The sequence below is a fragment of the Mandrillus leucophaeus genome, unplaced genomic scaffold (assembly GCF_000951045.1).
Source record: "Mandrillus leucophaeus isolate KB7577 unplaced genomic scaffold, Mleu.le_1.0 Scaffold944, whole genome shotgun sequence".
Taxonomy (NCBI): domain Eukaryota; kingdom Metazoa; phylum Chordata; class Mammalia; order Primates; family Cercopithecidae; genus Mandrillus; species Mandrillus leucophaeus.
In genome coordinates, this window is record NW_012110297.1 from 145,573 (window position 1) to 152,224 (window position 6,652).

Consider the following 6,652-nt stretch of genomic DNA (forward strand, 5'->3'; position numbering starts at 1 on the left):
AGTGCAGTGGCCGGATCTCAGCTCACTGCAAGCTCCGCCTCCCAGGTTCATGCCATTCTCCTGCCTCAGCCTCCCGAGTAGCTGGGACTACAGGTACCCGCCACCTCGCCGGGCTAATTCTTTGCATTTTTTAGTAGAGACGGGGTTTCACCGTGTTAGCCAGGATGGTCTCAATCGCCTGACCTCGTGATCCACCCGTCTCGGCCTCCCAAAGTGCTGGGATTACAGGCTTGAACCACTGCGCCCGGCCCCACTGTGCCTTTTCTAGTTCAGCTATTGAGCCTGTAATTTTTCCCTTTTGGCTTAAGCTACTTTGAGTTGGATCAGAAGTGGGAACAGAGCAAGTCAAATGAGGCACTTGAGGAGCAAAATTGAAGGAGGCATCTTTACAAGCCTGACAGTGAGCACCTTCATACATTTCTCACCCTGAGCTCCTCACTGGCCTCCTCTTAGTCTTGACTGTGAGTTGAGTTTTAGTAACTTGTAACCAGACAAATTCTTGACTAATGTAAGCTCTACTTGTTATTTTCAATAAATCACGAATTCTTGGCTAATATAAGCTCTACTTGTTATTTTCAAATTGCAAGTTAAAAACATTATATTAGTTGATCCAGTTGGTCAAATACACCCCGATTTTTTTAGGCTGCATTATTTTAAATTGGGTACAAAGATCTCATTAACATATCACCTAGACACCATTTCACCCGCTGCTTTTTGTAGGCTGCCAGTCTCTTGTCTGCCTCTTCAGCAGTGGTGAGGTGGATACCCTTTCCTCGGGAAAGAGAAATCCATGCTTTGTTGCCCTTGCCAATAACAAAAATGCTGGAAAGCCAGGTGGCAAAGCTGTTGCTGTTGGCATCTTTCACATGAACCACATCGAAAGATGCAGGGTGCCTCTCTCTGTTGGTGATCACACCAATTCTTCCTGGGTTCTCACCTCCAGTCACCATCCACAGGTTACCAGTGTCGAACTTGATGACATCAGTACTCTTGCCAGTCTCCAAATCAACTTGAATGGTGTCATTCACCTTGATGAGGGGATCAGGGTAGTGGATGGTGCCAGCATCATCGGTCACCAGATGAGGGATTCCTTTTGTACCCACAAGATTTTTTCTCACTTTACACAATTTGCACTTGGCCTCCCCTCAGCTGTAATACGGTGAATGGCAAAGTGATCCTGATGTTACAGATCAGACGGAAATTCTCTTTGGTCTTGTCGATGATGACATCTGTGAATCCAGCACGGTAGGTTCTATCAGTTTGGACCTTGTCGTCAATCTTAATGAGCCGCAGCATCCAAATCTTTAGTTCGTCTCCAGTCAGGGCATACTTAATTCTGTTTCTTAGGAAAAATGATGAGGGGGAGACACACTCTCAGCTTGTGGGGACTGGTGGATGGATGAGGAGCAAATACACCAGTCAGTGTCCCCAGCATCCATTGCTTTGAGCTGCTACCACTTCAGATGCTTCTTGGGACCATAAGCCATGGCTACCTTAGGCATGGAAAGAAGTTCACCTTCCTCCCCTAAAGATTCAATGAACAGGCTGGGCGTGGTACCTCACGCCTGTGATCCCAGCACTTTGGGAGGCTGAGGTGGGTGGATCACCTGAGGTCAGGAATTTGAGACTAGCCTGGCCAACATGGTGAAACCCCGTCTCTACTAAAAATACAAAAAATTAGCTGGGCGTGATGGCGAGTGCCTGTAATCGCAGCTACTCGGGAGGCTAAGGCTGGAGAATTGCTTGACCCTGGAAGGCAGAGGTTGCAGTGAGCTGAGATCGCACCACTGCACTCCAGCCTAGGCAACAAGAGTGAAATTCCATCTAAAAAAAAAAAAATTAAATGAACATATCCTGAAGAACACAGGCCCACAGACAACTGGGTCAAAGTCAGTGGGTTTCTACAGAGGCTAAGAAAGTAGATGTGGCCCATTTCACAATTGCCAGCAACTGACGTGGCTCCAGCACCAGCGATTCATTAGGGAACGTGGTGTGTGTTGGTTGTAACTCAGTTGGATGTCAGTTGTCACTTTCTCAGAACTCCTGTCTTTCTGACTTGTCTTATGGTTAGTGGAATAGATACAGAATTCATTTCCCCTTCTTTGGGCAGCAGTACCTGGGATAGTGCTTGTCACATAGAAGGCACTCAACACATATGTGTTGAATTGAACTGATCTGGTCACGCCTCACCCTAGATGCATCTAACAATGGGGCATCACTCATTCTTGGCCAGTTGATGCTTTTCCTCCTCTGGCTTTGATGCTTAGCTCATGGGTGGACATGTGACCTGAAGCAGCCTATGAGACTTAAGTGCCAGGACTTGTGTTGAAACTATTGGTAAAGAACAGTCCTCTTCTTCTGGGGCTGCAAAGCTGTGAGACTGTGGGTCCAGTGACCTTTTTAATGATCTGGGAGTGACAGCCTAAGAATGGAGCTGGTGGAGCAGAGACAGAAAGATGAGTCCTGATTTTCTGAATCCCTGGATGTAACCAACTCTGTACTTTTCAGTTATTTGAGCCAACAAATTCTGTTCTGTTTGTTTGTTTTGCTGAAGTGAGCCAGAATTGGGCTTTTGCACTTGTCACTAAAGAACCCACATTAATACAGTCCATTTTTAAAATCTGCATATATGTTAGGATGCTCGTGGTGGTGGTACTTGCCAATGGCCAATTCACTGGGATTACACAATAAGGTTTATGATCTCACTTACAGGAAATCAGGCATAGAACACCTTCAGGCACAGTTTGATCAAAGCTCCAGCTCCACTTCTCTGTGATTCTCTTAGTTATGCCCCTCTCCATGTATTGGTCTTGGTGGCAGCAACATGACTTAAGCAGTTGCAACACATTCAGATTCATCAACCAGAGGCAGAAAAGGGGCTGTCTCTTCCAGCTTGTGCTGCTTAAGAGAAGCCCCTCAACAGACTTCCCTTCACATCTCATTGGACATAACTGAATCACATGCTCATTCCTAAGCCAGTCCCAGGCAAGGAGGATGGGACCACCATGTTCGGCTGGGACTGAGGCCAAGATCCACCTCCTTATAGCTTAGGTCTCATAGAGGGACATATATTTATGAATTCCTCTCCCGCATCTTCATTCTGCTTGCTCTTCAGGTTCTATCCCCTACCACCCAGACAACTTCCTCCCATTTTGAGGAAAAGCTCTTCATATGACCTTGTGCCCTTTCCGGCCACCATAATCTTTCTCTACTTCCTTCCATCAGAGTTAGGTGGACCCATGGTTGGCAGAACTCACAGGAAGTTTCTGAGGTGTGTGGAAAGGCTCTATGTTCAGGAGAGGCAAAGGCTCTGGGTGGCAGAACTAAGACCAAGGAGGTGAAGTGTTACAGATTCAAGATGGCTGACAATAAACTCCTTGAGAGGCAGTGAGCTCTCCACCAAGGGAAGTGTTCAAGCAAAGTCTGGATGGCCCTCTCTGAATCATTATAGAAGGACTTCATCTATTGGGAGTGAGTTTGGACTGGATTTGTTCATTCATTCATGTATTCAGCAAATATTTATTGAGCACCAGGTACTATCCTGAACACTGAGAATATGCCTGCATTTTACAAGCCAAGAACATAAATAATAATGAAGAGGAGAATTCCTAACCTGCCTACAGCAATTTCCCACACATTAGCTTATCTGGGCCTAGGGCAGTCCTGTGCAGAAGGCAGAGCTATTACTCCCTTTTTCTAGCTGTGGTGGAAACTAAGACTCTTAATGTTGAGATGGCCTGCCCAGTACAGAGAGAGGAGGATGCGTTCCTTTCTCTAGTTTTCAGGTCGTTTAAATAGAATCCCAGCTGAGGCCGGACATGGTGGCTCATGCCTGTAATCCCAGTGCTTTGAGAGGTGAGGCAGGCGGATTACCTGAGGTCAAGGAGTTCGCCAACATGGTGAAACCCCGTCTCTACTGAAAATACAAAAATTAGCCGGGCGTGGTGGTGGGCGCCTGTAGTCCCAGCTACTCAGGAGGCTGAGGCAGGAGAATCGCTTGAAGCCAGGAGGCGGAGGTTGCAGTGAGTTCAGATCGTGCCACTGCACTCCAGCCTGGACAACAGAGTGAGACTCTGTCTCAAAAAAAAGAAAGGATCCCAGCTGAAAGACACCCCAGGAATCATCTATTTCCATCTCCCCATTTTGCAGATGAGAAAGAGACTCAGGGACCTCAGGGCACTTGCCAGAGATAACATGGCAGGTAAATGGCAGCGCGGATCCCAGACTCTGGTGCCTGACTCCCAAGCCTGTCCTAGTTCACCCTTTCCCAATCCACAGGGTACCGGCAGCTTTCAGGTGACCAGCGGGCTCCTTGATAAAGACGATGTTCCTGTGGTTCTCAGGTGAGGCTGGAGGTGAAGGTAGCTACAGGTGACCGGCCCAGGGCCTGCTGGCAAATAGCAAGCCTGAGGCTGAACTGGGCGCCTGGATACAACTCGGCCACAGTTAGCCTGTGTCCCTTCAATCTCCAGACCTCCTTCACCCTTCCGCCTTCACCTCCCCTTCCTAGGTTCCAGATCCTCCTTCAGGGCGCTTTGCTTCGCCTTCTCCATCCTGTGCTCCTGGTGCCTCCTTGTGGCTAAAAATGTCAACTGCATCAATGACTGACTATAAATTCCCAGGAAAATCCCAGAGATCTTAGGATGCTGAGACTGAGGGACCCTTAGAGATGATTTTGGAAATAATTTGCATTTTTTCCCAGTGGCGATACTGATCTGAGCCCAGGTTAGAACCCAGGAACCCTGGTTTCCAGACAAGTTCTCCAAATGGGCGGTCACTGCCTAAGTATTTGAATAGGAGTGATGTGTAATTTAAGGAAGGAAATGACCTGATCAATTAATCAATCTGTGGACTCAACTTCATCAATCAAGTTGATTTTAGGGACAATAACATGAACGAAATAAAAGCGAATTTAGTTTTGTCCTTAAGCATATAGCTCTGGAGAAAGAAGGAGTTGGTTAAACCCTGCAACTTCACCTCACAAAGCCTCAGTTTCCTCATCTGTAAAATGGGAGCAAAAATAATACTTGATATCTTTGATGAAATGATGTGAGAATGGCATGAAATGGTTCATGGAAAATAGTGCCTGCACACTGGATGGAAACATTCACTCCAAGATGAATCTTAGACCTAAATGTAAAACCTAAAACTATACAACTTTTGGAAGAAAACATAGGAAAAAAAAATCTTTGTGACCTTAGGTTAGGCAAAGATTTCTTAGATGCAACACCAAAAGAATGATCCATAAAAGAAAAAAATTGATAAATTGGACTATATAAAAATGAAGAACTTCTGCTCTTCAAAAAGACAATTTAAGAGAATGAGAAGTTGACACTCATTGATCAAATTAGTCTTTTTTTTTTTTTTTTTTTTTTTCCAGGAGACCAGAGTTTTAATTATTACACAAATCAGTCTCTCTGAGCATTCGGAGAGCAGAGTTTTAAAGGATAACTTGGTGGGTGGGGGGAAGCCAGTGAGCCAGGAGTGCTGATTGGTCAGAGATGAAATCATAGGGAGTCGGGGCTGTCTTCTTGTGCTCAGTCAGTTCCTGGGCGGCCGCCACAAGATCAGATAGATCACACGAGCCAGTTTATCGATCTGGGTGGGGCCAGCTGATCCATCAAGTGCAGGGTCTGCCAAATATCTCAAGCACTGATCTTAGGAGCAGTTTAGGGAGGGTCAGAATCTTGCAGCATCCAGCTGTGTGACTCCTAAACCGTAATTTCTAATCTTGTGGCTAATGTTAGTCCTACAAAGGCAATCTAGTTCCCCGGCAAGAAGGAAGTCTGCTTTGGGAAAGGGCTGTTACCGTCTGTTTCAACTATAAACTAAGTTTCTCCCAAAGTTACTTCAGCCTACACCCAGGAATGAACAAGGGCAGCCTGGAGGTTGGAGGCAAGATGGAGGCAGTTAAGTTACATTACTTTCACTGTCTCAGTCATAATTTTGCAAAGGCAGTTTCAGTCCCTCCCTTTGGGTTTCATAACACCTTAATCTTAAGGTGTAGGCTATGAAGATGGGAAAAGGCCGTCAATTTCTCTGGCTACTTCCTGCTGACAGGGTACCCACGGACATAGTGGGAATGGGAGTGAACCCCAAGGTGAGAAGAATGGAACTGCTTTGCAACTGAGCGACTCCTGCAGGCCTGAATGGGCTTTCAAGGCTTGCGTGGCAAAAACATTAGTATCTCATCTATAGTTTTACTACAGTGTAACGAGTCCTAGGATTAGGAGTACAATTCCCAGTTTTAAAAGCAAAGCTTTGAAAGCATTAGTTTGGGGACTTCTAACCCACAAAGAATGTAGAATTTAGTCTAAACTGCAGAAAAAAACTCAAGAACAGCTAACAACAGTGTACTATAGTTTTTCTTTTGAAGCATAATTTATCTCTCTCCAGTCCCCATTTTTATTAAAAACAAATCATGATGGAACTGATTTGTTTACAAAGTATTAGTTTTACTGTACTTGGCCTGATTATTTGCATAAAGTGCAGAAAGAATAATTATTTTTCACTTAGGCTTTTTAAATTGGCTTTGATAGAACTCTGTTCCCCGAGGAGGGTGGATCACCTGAGGTCGGGAGTTCGAGACCAGCCTGACCAACATGGAGAAACCCCATCTCTACTAAAAATACAAAATTAGCCAGGCGTGGTG

The 6,652-nt window shown here is 45.6% G+C and overlaps 1 pseudogene; it reads right to left on the reverse strand.

Moving 5' to 3' along the window:
* Nucleotides 1–1,487, reverse strand: part of LOC105532249 — a 27,113-nt pseudogene extending 25,626 nt beyond the window's left edge.
* Between the last annotated feature and the right edge of the window lie 5,165 nt (nt 1,488–6,652).